Here is a 21,739-nt window from a genome sequence, read left to right as displayed (position 1 = left end):
TGGCCATCATGGAGCCGGACATATAGGTAATGCCCATATGATAGAAGATGTTATCTGATGGAGTGCAGGTCATTTGCAGTAGGATTACGGTTAAAATGCTACCACAGGACAATTTATGCTTGCACATATACTCCCACACATATAATATAATGCATCCTGCCTCCTGGGCTATAGGAGACATGCCTTAAGGGTGACTGACATATATTAGATGCAGTGAGGTGACCCTGTCATGCATGGTGTGTGTAGGGTCGAGCTCGAGCAGGCAAGCTGCTTGTGCAGGGTTGGCATTGCAGAGCTGCAAACCTCGGTTTTACTCTGGTCACTCAGGTAGCACAATAAGTACTGCAGCCCTGGTACCCTTTTTACATCTGTGCCCTGGGTAGCACTGGTACCATATATTAGGGCCTTACATGCGTGCAAAAGTACTTGCCAATTGGGTGTACCAATTCAGTTTAAGGGAAAGATCACTGATGCTGGGACTCGTTAGCAAGGCCTAGCACACTTTCAGATCAATTACCAAAACATCTAGCAGCAAAAGGTGGGGGTATGGCCATCCACAAAAGGGCACTTTACAACAGGAACTTTCCACCCCCACTTAAAAGCTCCTCCACAAGGGAGAGACTGTTGAGAACTTTTTGCACCTGGGAGTAATGAAGCCAAAGGAATATCCAGGTGGAAAGAGAAGCTACTTTCATTCCATGGATTGACTTAGGACTTTTCGACTTGAATCTACAACTTGCCTCTTGGTGACTTAACTACTGAACACAAAAGGTATTGATTCTATGTATCAGGACTATTTCTTTATGGAAAGAGTATTTTCCAGAAATCTTATAGTTTGAATACAAAATAAATTGCAATTGAAAGCACATTTTAAAACATAGTTGGAATGTGCTCTATAAAAGACCTTTTTTTACATGAAGTATGCATATGGAGCCCTATTTTCTGTTGAGAGTATGTTTTACAACTGCTATTTTAGTTTGGGAGATGAAAAGGGTGTTTTCAATTAAATGCAATTTCCTTACTTGCATAGCAAGAGAATATCATCAACAGTTTATGAAAAACATTTTGAAGAAGTTCTTCTGAATGCTAATTGATTAACTATTAATAAACCTATGCATTTTAGTGGCTCCTAGAATGCAATCTGAAGCAATATATGTTAGAAGTGTTGATGATCACAGATGTTGCTGCATATATTGCTTTTATCACATAATATGACACATAATTTGTATTTGGGTTCCTTGCCGGTTTATTTGCCTTTCATTATCACATTATTTAGTCTGACCTACTGTACATTTTTGTCATCCGTTGTATTTCAAGTAATATGTGTTAGAAGTGTCACAGATATTGCTGTCTAAGTGTCTTTAATCACATAATGTGGCACATCATTTTGTTTCTTTGACCTTTTATTTGCCTTCCATTGTCACATAATCTACTCAGCTCTATGGTATAAATTGGTCCTCCATTGCCATACATTTTGACTCAACTGACCGCACATCAAGCATTATCACGTGTGCCTGCCATATCTTCCAGTTGGCCACAAACGTATATGTGCAGGAGGTTACGTGCTCTCAGATCAACTAGGTGCTCCACATAGGAAAACCTGGACACATTTCTATGGGAACCAGTGAAATGCGGAATTACCTGAGGGCTGTGCATCCTAACAGCATAGCTTGTACTGAGATGCAGATGAGGCAATCAGCTGATGGACAACAGAGCACTTTAGAGGAAGTGCTAAATTACACCTCAACACCAAGAGGAACATTTCGAGAAGATGCAGGATTTTACTTCATATGGCAGACACAGCCTCAAAGTTTTGGCCACTGGAGAAACTAATAACATGATATCTTCCAAGGCCATGGAAGATCATTTACACACAGAACACAAAGACTTGTGAAAAAAAACCTTCAAAAAATGTTATAAATATTTAAAAGTTGTTTGTTTTAAATACCAAGCCTTAAATAACTGGCTCAAACTGTAAAAAAAAGATTTTTAAAATTGCAAAAAACCTTCAAACCCAGAAAAGCGCATAAAAACATCACACCCAAAAAACACCCAAAAGTAAAACATGTATTCAATCAGGTTGTGTATAGACAAGGGAAAGTTAGATGATTTTTACAGAGTTGGGAATAATGTCTGGTCAGAGACTAAACCTGTATCATAAGAAGGAGGACTCTCCACTTGATGGAGTTACACATCTTAAATGTAAAATATTAAGAAAATAGACATTTACTAAAAAAAGGAGACAGTGACATTATAGGTAGGTATGGTAATAAAACCATGAATGTATCTTAAAAAAACAAAGAAATTCACTGAAAAAAATAAAAGGTTAAAGTGATGTTGTAGTGAGGTGTTGAAATAAGGTAAAAACTAATGTTTAAAAACCAAGAAAACAATGACATTCACAAGTGATTGTTTACTGAGCTAACTAGAACTAGCACAATACACTGCTTATGACCTCACATAATACATCACTCATGACATGTTAGATGACTTAACTGCTAACATTACTGGTGATATCTACAATGAAATAGTTGATGACATCATCAATGACATCATCCAGGCATTCTGACCGCTTTCTATCAGGTTTGTGGATCTGATCTAATTCAACACTCTACACCTCTGACAAATCTCTGTCACTGATCATGTGATAATGGATTTGGTGGATGTAACCCTCTTTCTATTTTTTTCACCCACCTAACAAACACATTAACCCCTCCGCTGCGCTGAACGTTCCGCGCTGGTGCGGAACATTCTATTGCGCGGGCGGGGCCGGAACGTTCAACGGACGTGCGCAGCACTACCGAGGTAGTGCACGCGACGTCCTCTGAACGTGGCCAGCACTGAAGGGGTTAATTCACTGGCCCTGACCACTGTTCATTTGTTTTAGCAACAATGTATTAATGGAAAGTAAACAAAACCTAAACATTCAAATTCCTATTAGTATCTATTGCCAGTTCCGATGCATACTTTAAAAAATACATAACATGTAACATGCACATCATGGTCCTGTATTGATATGAGGCTTAGGGTGGTCTTTCCCCAACTTTTTGCCTATCTCCTCCATGTCTTTAGACTTTGTTTTTGCTGGCTTTAGGCCTCTGTGCCTCACCACGTCTAACAAGTGCTAAAGTGCCTTGCCCGCTCCCCCAATCATGGTTATTAGACCTGGCATCCTTTACATGGTTTTCCCAGACTTTTTGCCTTCTGAACTTCTGCTTTGCTGACTTTATCTCTGCTAGCTTTTGGATTCTGGTCACTTTACCACTACCAACCAGTGCTAAAGTGCATATGCGCTGTACTCAAAACATAATAAAATTGGCTTATCCACAATTTGTATATTGAATCTGCTTATAAGTCCCCAGTAAAGTGCACGAAATGTGTCCAGGGACTGTAAGTTAAATGCTACTACTGGGTCTGCAGCACTGATTGTGCCACCCACTCTAGTAAGCCTTTAAACATGTCTCAGGCCTGCTACTACAGAGCTTGTGTGTGTGGTTTTAAATTGCCATTTCAACCTGCCAAGCTAACCCACTTGCCAGGCCCAAACGTTGCCTTTAATTACATACAAGTCACCCGGAACGTAGGCCCTAGGCAGCCCTATGGGCAGGGTGCAGTGTACCTACAAGGTAGGGAATGTACTTTTGAGTTTTACATATCCTGACAGTGAAAAACTGTTAAATTTTTTTTCACTACTGCAAGGCCTATCTTTCCCATAGGTTAACGTTGGGATTGCCTAAAAAAAATCTTTTACGTGTAATTTCCAATTGGGAAAAGATAGAGATTTGGCGTTAGGTGTCTCTGAACTCACAGTTTAAAATAGCACCTTATGGTAAAGTCAGATTTTAAAATGTAAGTCTGAAAATGCCACTTTGTGAAAGTTGGCATTTGTATAAACTGGATAACCCGCACACTCCTCTTTTTTCCTTTATATTCACTCTCTTTTTCCAATTATTCTCTTTTAATTATAGGTGCTGTCTTTAAAAACTGACTGGCTCCTGGCAGTTATAACATAATATACAAGACAAACAAATCCTGTTTGTTAAAGACGCACTGTACACTTGCCCCTTAGGTGCTTAACAGATATCTAATTCCAAAGTAACCATACTCATAATATGTGTCTATATCATCATCATTAACATATAAGAAACTAACACGACAAAAACAAACAGTATAAAACAGTCTCTCATAGGTTCTTCTTATTCTCTTCTTTATTCTTTTTTCAAATCTTGTTGCTGAATACCTTCAGTGTCATTTTGGTTCATTACTTCATGAATCCTTCATATTTACACTTCCTTCCCAATGCATTTCGGTAAAATGTACCTTCATCAGGGGAATGCTGCAGTGATACATAATAAACAGTGTATGTCTATCTTCTTCATACTTTATGGGGATTTCCCTACTCCAGAAACACCAGCCTCGTGTTTAAACAATATAATCATGGTTGTTAAAAGTGAATCAACAAGTCTTAGCCACCTCCCTTATCGTGTTCTATAAATGTTATGTAAAAATGTGTCTGGTACCACTGTGTACAAACAAAGCACACCTAGTGTATCAATAACCATGCCTCACTGACCTGTGTTAAAATGTTTCAAAATTGCCTGTAACAACAAAAAGTGTCAAAATCAAAACCATTATAAAGTTCTTCTCTCACTTTGAATTACCACATGTACTCTCTTAAATAAATCCCAAATGCTCTTTCTACCCTAATCGTTGTCAGGAATATATGTTCTTTCCCTATCTCATAACGCTGCTCGTGTCTCACAAAACTTCGTGAATAGCATCCGCTGTAAAAAAAAACACATCGCTGTTACTTGACTTGTTCTCGCTAGCTTTTAACTTTACTCCTTTTACAAGTGCCCACGTCTCCTCCATACCTTTAGTATTCAACTTCAATGTTCCAAACGCTGGCTCCCAAAGGTTTTCCTGCTGATGATCACGCTCGACTTGCCGTCTTGCCTTACACTAGCGTGTGACGCGTGTGGTAATTGGTATAAAAAATGGACTACACGATTTCTACCATTCTAATTTACAGCCGCCATCTTAGTCTAGTTCTCCTATCTAGTTTGCCCGTATTTGCTTCCTTGTTTATACCCACATATGTTGCTGAAAAAACTGGTAGCAGAATACTGAATGAAGGGAAAAATACCCGATTAAAAAGCTGCCGAATAGAAAATATATGTCCTGCATTTTCTATTGTGCTATACTGTGGAAGCATGATATCTAAGTGTGTGTGCCTGATACCTATCAGTACTAAGATCTGTGGTGTTGTGTTATGTATGATGTCCCCCAATGTGACTATTGATTCACTTTTGTCCAATATTTTTATAGCCACAACAGTATAAATCATTAAAATACTATATACACATTACAGATTAATATGACTTTCCACACTAATATTGTATCTTAAATCATTTACAGGAAACAAATCATTTCAATTTTGTCGTTCAGTCCACAAGGTTCCGACGTATAAAGATACCGTATCCAAAACGTTTCTCTTTGCGATAAGTATCTATTAACATCAGCGTGATCTCTTTCTTCAATTTTTTCTAACTCTGTATACCGTAATGCGGAATAGTGTGTTGTCTCTCCTTCCAATGTACTGCTAAATTGGATTTTAAATTCTGTGTTCTGATCAAACTCTTATGCTCTGTCACTCGTGTCTTAACTTTGCTGGTGTGTTTTCCCGTGTGTGGGTGTGTGAACACATCCCCTGCAATAACGTTCCCAAAGGTATGATCAAGTGTCACAACTGCAGTAATTGTGGGAACGTTATTGTAGGGAATGTGTTCACACACCCACACACGGGAAAACACATAAAATTGAGACATACAGCTGATTGCAACTCCAACATGGGAGGATATGCAATTAAATGCCCGTGCGGGCTAGTGTATGTGGGGAAAACCACCAGAAAAGTTAAGACGCGAGTGACAGAGACAACACACTATTCCGCAATAACGGTATAGAGTGTTAGAAAAATTTGAAGAAAAAGATCACGCTGATGTTAATAGATACTTATCGCAAAGAGAAATGTTTTGGATACGGTATCTTAATACGTTGGAACCTTGTGGACTGAACGACACAATTGAAATGATTTGTTTTCTGTAAATGATTTAAGATACAATATTAGTGTGGAAGGTCATATTAATCTGTAATGGGTATATAGTATTTTTATGATTTATACTGCTGTGGCTATAAAAATATTGGACAAAAGTGAATCAATAGTCACATTGGGGGACATCATACATAACACAACACCACAGATCTTAGTACTGATAGGTATCAGGCACACACACTTACATATCATGCTTCCACAGTATAGCACAATAGAAAATGCCAGACATATATTTTCTATTCGGCAGCTTTTTAATCGGGTATTTTTCCCTTCATTCAGTATTCTGCTACCAGTTTTTTCAGCAACATATGTGGGTATAAACAAGGAAGCAAATACGGGCAAACTAGATAGGAGAACTAGGCTAAGATGGCGGCTGTAAATTAGAATGGTAGAAATCGTGTAGTCCGTTTTTTATACCAATTACCACATGCATCACACGCTAGTGTAAGGCAAGACCGCAAGTCGAGCGCGACCATCGGCAGGAAAACCTCTGGGAGCCCGCGTTTGGAACATTGAAATTGAATACTAAAGGTATGGTGGAGACGTGGGCACTTGTAAAAGGAGTAAAGTTAAAAGCTAGCGAGAACGAGTCAAGTAACAGCGATGTAGTTTTTTTTACAGCGGATGCTATTCACGACGTTTTGTGAGACACGAGCAGCATTATGAGGTAGAGAAAGAACATATGTTCCTGACAACGATTAAGGTAGAAAGAGCTTTTGGGATTAATTTAAGAGAGTACATGTGGTAATTCAAAGTGAGAGAAGAACTTTATAATGGTTTTGATTTTGACGCTTTTTGTTGTTACAGGCAATTTTGAAACATTTTAACACAGGTCAGTAAGGCATGGTTATTGATACACTAGGTGTGGTTTGTTTGTACACAGTGGTACCAGACACATTTGTATATAACATTTATAGAGCACGATAAGGGAGGTGGCTAAGACTTGTTGATTCACTTTTAACAACCATGAATATATAGGGGGAACAACATTTACAACGCAACTTTTACAACACACTACCAGTACAACAAAACTTTTACAACGCAACATCCATTACAACGCATGTTTTTACAACGCAACCATTACAACGCATGACACTACAACGCACACCACTACAACGCATGTCATTACAACGCAGTCATTACAACGCATACCATTACAACGCATAGCATTACAACACATAGTACCCCTACACTATCCAACACTTACCCTACTGTTGCACCCCCTGGAGTTAGAATAGTATTTTTTACCCCTACACTATCCAACACTTACCCTACTGTTGCACCCCCGGAGTTAGAATAGTAACTATTACCCCTACACTATCCAATACTTACCTTACATGCAAAGTAATGTTATGCGTTGTAATGGTATGCGTTGTAAAGGTAGTATGCGATGTAATGGAATGCGTTGTAAAGGTAGTTTTTAAAAATTCGTTGTAAATGCATGTGTTGTAATGGAATGCGTTGTAATGGATGTTGCGTTGTAAAGGTAGGCGTTGTAAAAGTATGCGTTGTAACGTCATACATCCTTATATTGTTTAAACACGAGGCTGGTGTTTCTGGAGTGGGGAAATCCCTATAAAGTATGAAGGAGATAGACATACACTGTTTATTATGTATCACTGCAGCATTCCCCTGATGAAGGTACATTTTACCGAAATGCATTGGGAAGGAAGTGTAAATATGAAGGATTCATGAAGTAATGAACCAAAAATAATACTAAAGATATTCAGCAACAAGATTTGAAAAAATAATAAAGAGGAGAATAAGAAGAACCTATGAGAGACTGTTTTATACTGTTTGTTTGTGTCGTGTTAGTTTCTTATATGTTAATGATGATGATATAGACACATATTATGAGTATGGTTACTTTGGAATTAGATATCTGTTAAGCACCTAAGGGGCAAGTGTACAGTGCGTCTTTAACAAACAGGATTTGTTTGTCTTGTATATTTTCATACTTTAACCATTCTTTGCCTCTTCCTGTCTCTGACTACATGTCTGGCTTGGGTGACAGGTGGGCTTAGTGCATTTCTTCTAAACAGTCACACACAATGGGAGCTGGGTTGAGACATTTTTTTTTCCAATCACCATGGCATTCTGCAAGTCTTGGACCATTTTCTGGCGCCATTGTTTGTCTTATGGTCCATTGCATTCACTCACCCGTGCCTTTTACAGAACTCTTATCGCTTCCAAGAGGTAGCGTTTGCCTCCCAAGCCGTCATGATCTGGGATAATAATAGGACTATAGGAACAATTGTTTTATTTAATTTCACCACGGCCCAGTTTTTTGTTACACCATACTAACTCGACCAAAATCCTGCCAAATGTCTCTCGTCCTAAGTGGGTTATACTCAGTGTGCATTTTGCTTGTCCACTTGGCTACTTTTAACCACCCCGTAGGGTGTGGAGGCACAGGATCTGTCCAGTGTTTACATATCTCCCTTCTAGTCAATAGTCACAGGTAAAATATCAGACCCCTTTGTTTCCTATCCAACATGGTTAGTGAGGCATGATCTACCCCTAGAAGTACCAGGGTTGCTGACAGGGTTATGGGACTCTTTTCTTTGGAAGCAGACAGACCCGCGGCTACTGCTCTCGAGAAGGGCTTACCAGCCTAGATATGTATCTACCAGAGAAGCATCTATGACAAAAGGCCTGCTTTTAAATCCAGTGACTTTTCGGCAATTTACTCCTTTAATGTATTACGTTTTGTTCACCGTCTTGCAGTGATCGATATACAGCATCCCCATGACGCCTAGGTTGGAGAACCCCTTGTTATTCATATTTCATCGTTGTTCCATGGAACTGGACAGGACTTATTCTCATTTTCATTGTACCGCTGATCTGTTTGAAGCTAATCTGATATATGGCTGAGCCCTTTGGTTTCTGTTAGCTCGAGTTCTTCAAAGTTTGTTTATGTGCCTAAATACATTGTGATTAAGGAGCCGCCGACACCACTATGTATCAATACATTTGACAAATTTTGGATGTGATCTGACCACCTCATGAATTGTACCTTCTGACCCCTGACGGATGAGCAGTTGGTCATATAGTCCACTCCAAAACGCACGTCTGCGCTTTCTGTTTTGTTTTTGTATATTGATGGACTGAAATATTAATTGTGAGATCTTCTGTAACTGATGGTTTCCAATATTTATTTTGTGATTTTTGTTAGTTTGGTCAGTTGGATGTATTATTCTTTCTTTTCTTTTTCTTCATTGAGGTATGTCTGGGGTGCTTGATGTGTCTGGGAGGTACGGTGGTGGTGTGTTGTCTGTAAGTATCTTGTATTATGTTATGGTGGGGCTGCTTTAGTGATTTTATGTATAGGAATAATTAAATCTGTTATAATTGAATTTATATATATATAACTCCAAAAAAAGTGACTTTTTGATAAAATAAATTAAGACAAAGAATACTTTCTGTGGGACAATGATGTCATTTCAATCTGTTCATGTAGCACATATATATTAGTTAATTGACAGGGGGAGGTTTGTTTCTATTGTTTTGCCATTTTCCCTGCCCTCTTCTCCCTACATTTTGACTTTCAGGGACACTCTTCTGTTTGAGGGTTATGGGTTCCCCCAAGATGTCTCTTATAATAGTTTCTACCGCCTTCCAATATCCTTTATCGCGGGACATGTAAAAATATCTGTACATCGTCGGCATTTTGCAAGTTGCATCTGTTATATCTGGGCACAAGATGTAATACAAACGAAGCAATTTTTTGAGGGGTCCAATATAGTCTATTTATTACGAAAAAATTATGTCTTTTAAAGTTTGCGGGTGTGACTATTTGATATAGTAGTTTTAATGAGTCCATTCATAACAAGCGTACATTTTCCTCCTGGTATATTTCCTGCCAGATAACATATGGATTCTCCATTTTCATGTCCTCTGCATCCTAAAATTGCCCAAACCACTTTGAGACTTCTCTGTTTTTTACCCTTATGTGCTGGATAGCAGTCTCAAAGTCCCATAACCCACCCTTCTGCTGTAGGATTGATGAAGATCATGAAATGAGCTGTGCATATTTGAATCTAGATAGCCTGTTACCAGTTTTCACACTTAACACTTCCCATGGCAGCAATTCACCTGCTGATATCAATTCTCCCCACTTAGACAGTCCAGCTTGCTTCAAAGGGACAGTCAATCCATCTTTTAGGCATTCCGGTGTCCCTGGGGAATCTCATATTGGTGCAAATTCTGAATAGTTAACATCTTTCTCTCTGCATACCAAAGGTATAACGCTGCTTTTAGAACTTTCAGTCTGGCTTTTTTAAAGAACTTCGGAGCACGGAATATATATATTGAAAGGCTGTTGTCCCAAACTCATTAATCATTTCCCTAAGTAGGGCTCCTCAAATAGATGAATCAGGCTCCCAATAAGCATTCGAAAGTTTTTAAATAGAAATGCCATACAGGAAAGGTTGAGGTCTGACAGGGATAATCCACCCTTCTGTAGCCGACGCCTCAACCTTTTCCATGATTGTCGTATTCCTCGGAAAGCCCAGATAAAACTTGTTTTTTTCCCTTGTACTTTATTAATTATATCTTTGAGAATTTTCAGCGGGATTCAATTAAATATATATGTCAATTTTGGCAAGATGGACATTTTTACCAGGTTGACCCTCCCATAGATAGTTAATAGAAGGTTCTTCCACCTAGATAGGGACCTATCAACCTCCTTAATCACCCTGTTTAGATTCCGCAATGGGATCTCAATTTGATTAACTATGATGATCACTAGCTATTTTATCTCATCACACACTCTGCCTCCCCACTCCTCCAAATTCCAAACCATTACTTCTGTCTTAGCAGTATTCACTAGATATCCGAAGACTTCCCCAAATTCTTTCGTTAACTGCCCCACCCTAAGTAGTGTTCTGGATGGATGATCGTCTTTCTCCAGGAGATGTGCCAGCGGTTCAATATAAATATCAAAAAGGAGGGGAGACAACGGGCAACCCTGTATTGTACCCCTTGAGATCTTAAAACTCTTAGTCAGGGTGCCAGTTACTAGGGTCTTAGCTGTGGGGCATTCATATAGTTTTTTTAATGCCTCTATCAAAACCCATTGATTCCAGAACCGCCCATAGGAAAGTCCAGGTGACACGATCAAATGCCTTGGCGGCATTGATGGTAATTAGCGTTTCGGGAATCGAACGTGCAATTGCTAGATCTATTGTCCCAATCAAAGACAGTGTTAGTTCTTGAATTTGTTTATTTGGGATAAATCCCTTCTGATTTACATGTATTAGTTGTGGGGCTACCTTTGCTAGTCTTCCTGCTAAAATGCCAGTGTAGATTTTATAATCAACATTCAGCAGGGAGATGGGCCGGCATGAATCTGTACTCCTTGGATCTTTTGCAGGTTTAAGGATCAAAGTTATTGTAGCCTCTCTCCATGAACTTGGAATCTGCTCTTCCCCCCCTATAGGTTGAATGAAACAATAATCCCATTTCTGAAACTATTTCATCGGTAATTAACTTATACAGCACTACCGGCAGTGAATCCGGGCCAGCAGCCTTCTGGTTCTTTAAATGGGCAAATTGCTCCCTTATTTCACCCTCAATGATTGCGACATCCAATATCTTCCTACCTTCCGTTGTAAGCACTGGAAGCTCTAACTTATCCAGCTGGCGCCTTAGGATCCTCTTGTCTGATCGTACTTCCTCCGTGTATAATTCAGAGAAAAATGACACCAAGCGGGCCTGCACCTTCTCTTCCTTATATGAAATCTCACCCTGAGTATTAATAATTATTTCTCCAATATGGTTATGTGACCAATCAGCTATTAACTTCCAAGCTAACAATGCTCCTGCCTTTTCTCCATACTCAAATAGTTTCATGCCTCCTGCTGCCCATTTTTCACAACACTTTACTTCTAGATTAATCTTATAGTTTAATCTTGCCTCTTCCAGTTGTTTCGCTGTAGTCTCTACATCTTGGGTAGGTCCTGTTGCATGCTGTAATTTAGCCTCTAGCATCCCCACTTTTTCCTCTAGACTTTTTAATTCTGCTTTGTCTAGCTTGTTCTTGTATATAATTTGGCTTTGTAAAACCCCTCGTATATATGCGTTAAAGGCGTCCCAAATTATACGTATAGGGGTTGAGTGGGTGTTATCTGAAAATAACTAATTTGTTCTTTTTTTCAAGAGAGTAGACACATCGAAGTTTAATAGGATGGACCTTTTCAGGGTCCATCTCGCATTATGGCTTGCTCTTACCCCAATTAATTTTACACTAACCGCAGCATGATCGGAAATGTGGGTCGGCAATACATTGACATCTTTTAATCTCCCAGCCCAAGGTCTATCCACTAATAAATAATCCATCCTGGAGAAATGGTCATATTTTTTACTCTGGAAGGTATATCCCCGTTTTTGCCCTCTTAAGTGTCTCCATGTATCAACCAAACCCATTTCATATAGCATATGTTTCAGAGCCTACCTTGTCCTTGGTGCTTGAGCCTGACCTCCCCTCCTACTGGTGGATCTATCTAAAGATGGATCTAGTAAAGTATTTAAATCACCCCCAATGACTATGGGGTTGGTTACTCTAGCAAGTTTTAGATGTAAGTCTACTATATACTGGGGATCGACCACATTGGGGCCATAAAAAGCCACACAGACAAATTCTGTACTGGAACATCTAAGAGTCGCTAAGGCCCACCTCCCAGAACTGTCTGATTTAGAGAAGATTAACTCAACTCCTGAATGCCTCCTGACCAGGACCGCCACCCCTTTACATTATTCTACTTGGTCAGAAACAGCGTAGCTCCCTATCCACCTCACTTTTGTATAGAGTTCTCTGCTTTCACTTGCAGTTATGTGGGTTTCTTGCAAAATGGCTACCTGTGCTTTAGATTCACCTAAATATATAATTTCCAACCTCTGCCTGGCTTTTGATCTAAGGCCATTCACATTTCACAGTATGTTGTCACTTCCTCCCATCTCTACAGGGATTTATTTTCATATTGGCCCAAGGCTGAATTAGCAATACTGACGTGGGGACTTATTTTTTTCTTTTTTTCCGACTGCTTCCCACCCTCTAGCTCCATCCCCCCTCTCCTACCCTTGGGAACCCTCCCTTGAGTTTCAGGCATATAAATGCCTATTTGGACAGCCAAAGAGAAGGAGGTGTCTCCATAAATAAGCAAAAGTACTTTCCCCACCCCCTTCCCTCCACCGCCCCACATACTTATACAACCATCACTGTGTTTGTGTAATTTCTTAAATTGTGCCATATATTCATTCTTAATTCCGAGTTCTATCCCCTTCAGGATATTCCTCTCTTTCTGATAGTTTCAATTAAATCGTCTGCCTATTTCACTGTCCGAAGTTTTCGCATGTGGTTATCCCACATGACACGCAGCATCGCCGGGAATTTCAGTTGGGCTTTGTCTCCAAGTTTATTTAGCTCATCCATCCTTTTGCCTAGCTCCCATTGTTTCTGATCTGTAGCTCGGCACACGTCGGATCTAATAGCGTAGGTATAATTCTGGACTGTGTATGGACCATTTCTCAAGGCAGCTGTTAAGATTGTTTCTTTAACTGTATATGAAAGGAAGTTTACAAGGATTTTCCTTGGCTTCTACCTCTGCATATTCCGTCTGAAAGGGGACACGTTGTATCTCACTGTCTAAATGGATGTCTGGCCTATCTTTCAAGATGCTATCTCTTAACAGCGTAATTACAAAAGCCTTAATGTTCGTCCCTTCCTCAGCCTCTGGAATATTCAAGACTCTCAAATTTTTTCTCCTAGAGTGATTCTCTACTCTTTCCAGATCTTCCCTGAGCCCTATATTCTGCTTGACCAATGTTCCCAGCCCCTCAGCATGTTTTGTGATGTCTTTCCTCATCAGCCCTACCTCTTCCTCTAATGCATTTGTCCATGCTGCAACGTCATCTATTTTCTGTGCCATAGCGGTGCAGGAGTCTTGTATATCTGCTCGATTGGCTTCAGGTGTTTCAAACCTACTTCTGACCTCCTCTTTTAAACCAAAGAGGATGGTAGCCAAAGGGGCTTCAAGATGTAAATTCGATCCCCCTGTCTCTGTCTCCGTCACCGTGTGGTCACCTGTCTTGGTCCTCCCTTGCCATCGACCTCATCTCTTACCTCCAGGGCACTGTACCTATTCTGTGTTGGGATCTGGAATGCCTCTCCAGATGATACTCCGCATCCACTAGTGATCTCGAAGCCACCCGCAGCTACCCAGGCTATGTTAGCCTCTGCTGAACCCTCTCCCTTCTCCAACTCCCTTTGGGACATAACTGCTGTTTTCTCCCAACCTGCCCCTGATGTTGTTGTATGGGGCAAAACCTTATAAAAGGTTTTGAGGGAGGGGGTTACCCTGACCTGGGGGGAAAAGATAATTTTCCCCATCCCCATGGGCTCTTTCTTGATTACCTTACTAACTTCCCTGCCCTGAACAGTTTTATTTGACTGGCCTTGTTAATAATGGGTTTGTTTAGGACTTCTGAGGCTAAAGGCAATTGTAAATCAGATCTTACCCCTACTTTTCCAACTGCACGAGTACGCAGGGTGTACCTAGATATCTTGTCTGGCTAGGTACCTGATTTTGCCAATGACGATGCACCTTTCTCAATATGGACACTCCACTGTGCTTCGGGATCTCCTTGACCTCTTATGCACCCCCCCCAATTTTTATTCATGGGTTGAGAAGCAACAGCACCGCTTGCGTCTAATGCTCCCTTTGGGCTACAGTCTCCAGACTTTACACCCTGTCCATCCAAACAGCCTGTGCTGCCTCTGCGTGAAAGGGCTTGCACCGCCCGAAAATGCCACAGATGCGCCACAGCTCTCCTCCATGTCGGGGTCACGCTCCTTGGCTCCGAGGGTCTCCAATGGTCCTCGCTACTCCCGGACCGGTAGTACATCACAAAAAAGCCAAAAGTATGCACCAATGCAGTAAGTATTCTCACCGTTTTAATTTTTTAACATAGTAGTGGTTGGGGGGGGAGGTTAGTGTGCTTGCACACCCGTCCTCCTCATCTCTTTTCTCTGGTGGTCTGCATCCGTTAACCTTGCCGCCACCATGTTCCCTCTCTCTGGGTTGTGACATTTGCATCCTGATGATCCAACACCAGGCTGATCTGCCTACCTGCCAAAGATTGAGAGAGAGGAGCTGATACTTACACTTGAATAGGGCTATGCACGTCCCCACACAAAGAGCTGCATACTCCCCTGTAGTGAATCTAGAGGCAGGGTGGGAAAGCAGGGACCTTATGATCTTCAAAGGCTAAAGTCTCCCCCACTTCAAAAGCATAACTGAATATTTGTTTTGGATCCCTGACACCATCAAATCAGAACTTTGCTGGAACCAAGGACATTCTGCCTGGAAGAAGAGCTGGTGTGCTGCTGGAGGGACTGCTACTCTGCTAACTGCTTTGCTGTGTTGGCCTGCTGATTGCTGTGCTGAGAAGGGACTGCAACTTTGCTAACTGATTTGCTGTGCTGTCCTGCTGCCTGCTGCTTCTTGTCGAGGAGCGAGAAGGACTGGATTTACTCCATATATCCAGGAACCCAGGTTTTTCCAAGGGCTAGCTGTCTTGACCACTGTTCTTGAAGTCTCAAGGCCATCAAAGACTCCCTTTAACTTTACTTTAGTTGCTGGACTCTGGCAACTTTGAGTCTTGCCCAGGCAAATGGTGTGAATCCAGTCATGGGCCTTAAAAGTTGGTTCTGCATCTGCTTTCTTGCAATAATATTAATAATAATAATAATAATCCACATTTGTAAAGAGTGAACAATCACCCTTAAGGGTCTCCAGGCGCTGGGGGCCGTTGAGAAGATTAAGCAAGCTATTGCCCAGAGTCACATGGTGGTGAGCTAATCTGCCGCCGGTGCTGGGAATCGAACCATGATCCCCAGATTCCAGTGTCAGTCGCCCTGGCCACGACCCCACATCTCTCCCCGAATAGGTGACTCAATGACGACTTTGTGTCGCTCAGAATCGGCACAGTGCCCTCTGACGCAGTACGAATCCGAGGACAGCCCTGCGCAGATCATCGATGATGAGGGTACTAAATGCAAGATTCAATGCCAATGCAGCACTGTTCTGAAGACATCCCTGTGAGACTCGACGATGTGGGGCCTGACTGTGAGGTTCAACGCTGTGCCGATCTGAAGACATCCCTGTGAGGCTTGACAACATTGCAGTGCCTGCATAGTATGGGGTTAGGCGACGACACGCTACCCGACTGCGAGTCATGACATCGACACATCGAATCAACTGCGTGAATTAGAAACAACGCATCCAGTCTTTGACGCCAACACTTGCTCTATCCAAGGTACTTTCTCAGTGGGCCCTGTGTGGTTCCTGGAGCTGCATTGCCCTCCAATGCTGTCAGCCTGAAACTTTGGATTTACCCTGGTCCAGCACAACCTCAAGTAACCTATAAGCGCAATCAATGTTTGAGCACTATATTGCAGTGCAATTCTTTAAAAAATCAGATCTCAAGTTCTACTTATTGGGTTTTTGTTGTTTTGGTCTTGTTTTACTCAGAGACATAGTCTCTTTAAATCTTTGTATCAGGATCCACGAGCTAAAGTTCTGGTTAATAACGGCCTGTCCGACTGGTTTAAAATATCCCGTGGCACGAGGCGGGGCTGACCCTTATCCCCCCTTTTGTTTGATATTTATATTGAACCTTTTGTATGTTGTATTAGGGCGGACCATGTAATTCAACCCTTTAGAATAGCAGACCTAGAGCTTAAGGCCGCATTGTATGCAGATGACCTTCTCTTATACACCTCCAATCACGTGAATGCCATACCTAGGCTATTTTATTTAGCTGAGGAATTTGGAAGGCTTTCGGGATATCAAATAAACAGGGAGAAGACAGAAACAATGGGGTGGAATAATAGTACGCCCATTCAGGGTGTAAAACATAAAATGAGATACTTGGGAATCAATTTGACTCAAGAACTAAAGAATATACCAAAAGACAGTTGGTAGACAGTAGTAAAAGAAATTACTAAAACATTAACAAGATGGGGTAGCCTGCCATTAAATATATACGGACGAGTTAATATCATTAAAATGTCTATACTCCCTAAATTAACGTTTCTTTATAACTCCATTCCTTTATCGTTTCCACAGAAAAAGATTAAGAGCCTTCAAGGCAAGATTGGTTCCTTTATCTGGGCATGTAAGACTCCCAGGATAGCCTGGAAAAAGTTAAGGAGGGGGTTAAAAATCGGGGGTTTAGCCCTACCAGACCTACTCATGTATTGCCATGCCTTTCATTTTAAAAACTTATTGGCTAACAAATTGGGCTCAACTTCGCAGGGCTGTTTATTCCAGGCATTGCTCTATGATTTCCCACAGGGACAGAAGTTTTTTTAATTCAAATTCGGCGACCAAAAATTCTATAAAAAAGTCCGCCTAAAGATCCTGCAGATGGCACTTAGGAATTGGGTATATGTCCGGAGATGCTCAGACGTGAGTCCCTTGCTCACTTTGCCACTGGATTCAAGCAAGCCGGGCTGAAGACGGCTGGAATGCCAGAAACCGGTCCTCGGAAGCTTGTTTCCGGTCCAGGGAAGACATGGCTTGGCAGTTCGGGCTGGACTGTTCCCATGAGGCACAGGGTCAGACTGATTTGCATATAGCCATGTCTGAACTGGGGTGGCAGAGTGGGCTATGGAACAGTGATGGATTAAACCCAGATCTTTTGACTGGGTGTGAGTGTTTGATTGAATCAGATGCTCCGTCCATCACCACCCCCTTTTGTACTGCTTTTGGCCGCCATAAGTGTGGCAGGGTATGCTCAGACGTGAGTCCCTTGCTCACTTTGCCACTGGATTCAAGCAAGCCGGGCTGAAGACGGCTGGAATGCCAGAAACCGGTCTCGGAAGCTTGTTTCCGGTCCAGGGAAGACATGGCTTGGCAGTTCGGGCTGGACTGTTCCCATGAGGCACAGGGTCAGACTGATTTGCATATAGCCATGTCTGAACTGTGGTGGCAGAGTGGGCTAAAGAACGGTGATGGATTAAACCCAGATCTTTTGACTGGGTGTGAGTGTTTGATTGAATCAGATGCTCCGTCCATCACCACGCCCTTTTGTACTGCTTTTGGCCGCCATAAGTGTGGCAGTGTATGCTCAGACGTGAGTCCCTTGCTCACTTTGCCACTGGATTCAAGCAAGCCGGGCTGAAGACGGCTGGAATGCCAGAAGCCGGTCCTCGGAAGATTGTTTCCGGTCCAGGGAAGACATGGCTTGGCAGTTCGGGCTGGACTGTTCCCATGAGGCACAGGGTCAGAATGATTTGCATATAGCCATGTCTGAACTGGGGTGGCAGAGTGGGCTAAAGAACGGTGATGGATTAAACCCAGATCTTTTAATTGGGTGTGAGTGTTTGATTGAATCAGATGCTCCGTTCATCACCACCCCCTTTTGTACTGCTTTTGGCCGCCATAAGTGTGGCAGGGTATGCTCAGATGTGAGTCCCTTGCTCACTTTGACACTGGATTCAAGCATGCCGGGCTGAAGACGGCTGGAATGCCAGAAACCGGTCCTCGGAAGCTTGTTTCCGGTCCAGGGAAGACATGGCTTGGCAGTTCGGGCTGGACTGTTCCCATGAGGCGCAGGGTCAGACTGATTTGCATAAAGCCATGTCTGAACTGGGGTGGCAGAGTGGGCTAAAGAACAGTGATGGATTAAACCCAGATCTTTTGACTGGGTGTGAGTGTTTGATTGAATCAAATGCTCCGTCCATCACCACCCCCTTTTGTACTGCATTTGGCCGCCATAAGTGTGGCAGGGTATGCTCATACGTGAGTCCCTTGCTCACTTTGCCACTGGATTCAAGCAAGCCGGGCTGAAGACGGCTGGACTGCCAGAAACCAGTCCTCGGAAGCTTGTTTCCGGTCCAGGGAAGACATGGCTTGGCAGTTCGGGCTGGACTGTTCCCATGAGGCACAGGGTCAGACTGATTTGCATATAGCCATGTCTGAACTGGGGTGGCAGAGTGGGCTAAAGAACGGTGATGGATTAAACCCAGATCTTTTGACTGGGTGTGAGTGTTTGATTGAATCAGATGCTTCATCCATCACCACCCCCTTTTGTACTGCTTTTGGCCGCCATAAGTGTGGCAGGGTATGCTCAGACGTGAGTCCCTTGCTCACTTTGCCACTGGATTCAAGCATGCCGGGCTGAAGACGGCTGGAATGCGAGAAACCGGTCCTCGGAAGCTTGTTTCCAGTCCAGGGAAGACATGGCTTGGCAGTTCGGGCTGGACTGTTCCCATGAGGCACAGGGTCAGACTGATTTGCATATAGCCATGTCTGAACTGGGGTGGCAGAGTGAGCTAAAGAACGGTGATGGATTAAACTCAGATCTTTTGACTGGGTGTGAGTGTTTGATTTAATCAGATGCTCCGTCCATCACCACCCCCTTTTGTACTGCTTTTGGCCGCCATAAGTGTGGCAGGGTATGCTCAGACGTGAGTCCCTTGCTCACTTTGCCACTGGATTCAAGCAAGCCGGGCTGAAGACGGCTGGAATGCCAGAAACCGGTCCTCGGAAGCTTGTTTCTGGTCCAGGGAAGACATGGCTTGGCAGTTCGGGCTGGACTGTTCCCATGAGGCACAGGGTCAGACTGATTTGCATATAGCCATGTCTGAACTGGGGTGGCAGAGTGGGCTAAAGAACGGTGATGGATTAAACCCAGATCTTTTGACTGGGTGTGAGTGTTTGATTGAATGAGATGCTCCGTCCATCACCACCCCCTTTTGTACTGCTTTTGGCCGCCATAAGTGTGGCAGGGTATGCTCAAACGTGAGTCCCTTGCTCACTTTGCCACTGGATTCAAGCAAGCCGGGCTGAAGACGGCTGGAATGCCAGACACCGGTCCTCGGAAGCTTGTTTCCGGTCCAGGGAAGACATGGCTTGGCAGTTCGGGCTGGACTGTTCCCATGAGGCACAGGGTCAGACTGATTTGCATATTGCCATGTCTGAACTGGGGTGGCAGAGTGGGCTAAAGAACGGTGATGGATTAACCCCAGATATTTTGACTGGGTGTGAGTGTTTGAATGAATCAGATGCTCCGTCCATCCCCACCCCCTTTTGTACTGCTTTTGGCCGCCATAAGTGTGGCAGGGTATGCTCAGACGTGAGTCCCTTGCTCACTTTGCCACTGGATTCAAGCAAGCCGGGCTGAAGATGGCTGGACTGCCAGAAACCAGTCCTCGGAAGCTTGTTTCCGGTCCAGGGAAGACATGGCTTGGCAGTTCGGGCTGGACTGTTCCCATGAGGCACAGGGTCAGACTGATTTGCATATAGCCATGTCTGAACTGGGGTGGCAGAGTGGGCTAAAGAACGGTGATGGATTAAACTCAGATCTTTTGACTGGGTGTGAGTGTTTGATTGAATCAGATGCTCCATCCATGACCACCCCCTTTTGTACTGCTTTTGGCCGCCATAAGTGTGGCAGGGTATGCTCAGACGTGAGTCCCTTGCTCACTTTGCCACTGGATTCAAGCATGCCGGGCTGAAGACGGCTGGAATGCGAGAAACCGGTCCTCGGAAGCTTGTTTCCAGTCCAGGGAAGACATGGCTTGGCAGTTCGGGCTGGACTGTTCCCATGAGGCACAGGGTCAGACTGATTTGCATATAGCCATGTCTGAACTGGGGTGGCAGAGTGAGCTAAAGAACGGTGATGGATTAAACCCAGATCTTTTGACTGGGTGTGAGTGTTTGATTGAATCAGATGCTCCGTCCATCACCACGCCCTTTTGTACTGCTTTTGGCCGCCATAAGTGTGGCAGTGTATGCTCAGACGTGAGTCCCTTGCTCACTTTGCCACTGGATTCAAGCAAGCCGGGCTGAAGACGGCTGGAATGCCAGAAGCCGGTCCTCGGAAGATTGTTTCCGGTCCAGGGAAGACATGGCTTGGCAGTTCGGGCTGGACTGTTCCCATGAGGCACAGGGTCAGAATGATTTGCATATAGCCATGTCTGAACTGGGGTGGCAGAGTGGGCTAAAGAACGGTGATGGATTAAACCCAGATCTTTTAATTGGGTGTGAGTGTTTGATTGAATCAGATGCTCCGTTCATCACCACCCCCTTTTGTACTGCTTTTGGCCGCCATAAGTGTGGCAGGGTATGCTCAGATGTGAGTCCCTTGCTCACTTTGACACTGGATTCAAGAATGCCGGGCTGAAGACGGCTGGAATGCCAGAAACCGGTCCTCGGAAGCTTGTTTCCGGTCCAGGGAAGACATGGCTTGGCAGTTCGGGCTGGACTGTTCCCATGAGGCGCAGGGTCAGACTGATTTGCATAAAGCCATGTCTGAACTGGGGTGGCAGAGTGGGCTAAAGAACAGTGATGGATTAAACCCAGATCTTTTGACTGGGTGTGAGTGTTTGATTGAATCAAATGCTCCGTCCATCACCACCCCCTTTTGTACTGCATTTGGCCGCCATAAGTGTGGCAGGGTATGCTCATACGTGAGTCCCTTGCTCACTTTGCCACTGGATTCAAGCAAGCCGGGCTGAAGACGGCTGGACTGCCAGAAACCAGTCCTCGGAAGCTTGTTTCCGGTCCAGGGAAGACATGGCTTGGCAGTTCGGGCTGGACTGTTCCCATGAGGCACAGG

This window comes from Lissotriton helveticus, chromosome 5_1 (genome assembly GCF_964261635.1).
Source record: "Lissotriton helveticus chromosome 5_1, aLisHel1.1, whole genome shotgun sequence".
NCBI lineage: Eukaryota > Metazoa > Chordata > Amphibia > Caudata > Salamandridae > Lissotriton > Lissotriton helveticus.
Note: the sequence above shows the minus strand (reverse complement) of the source record.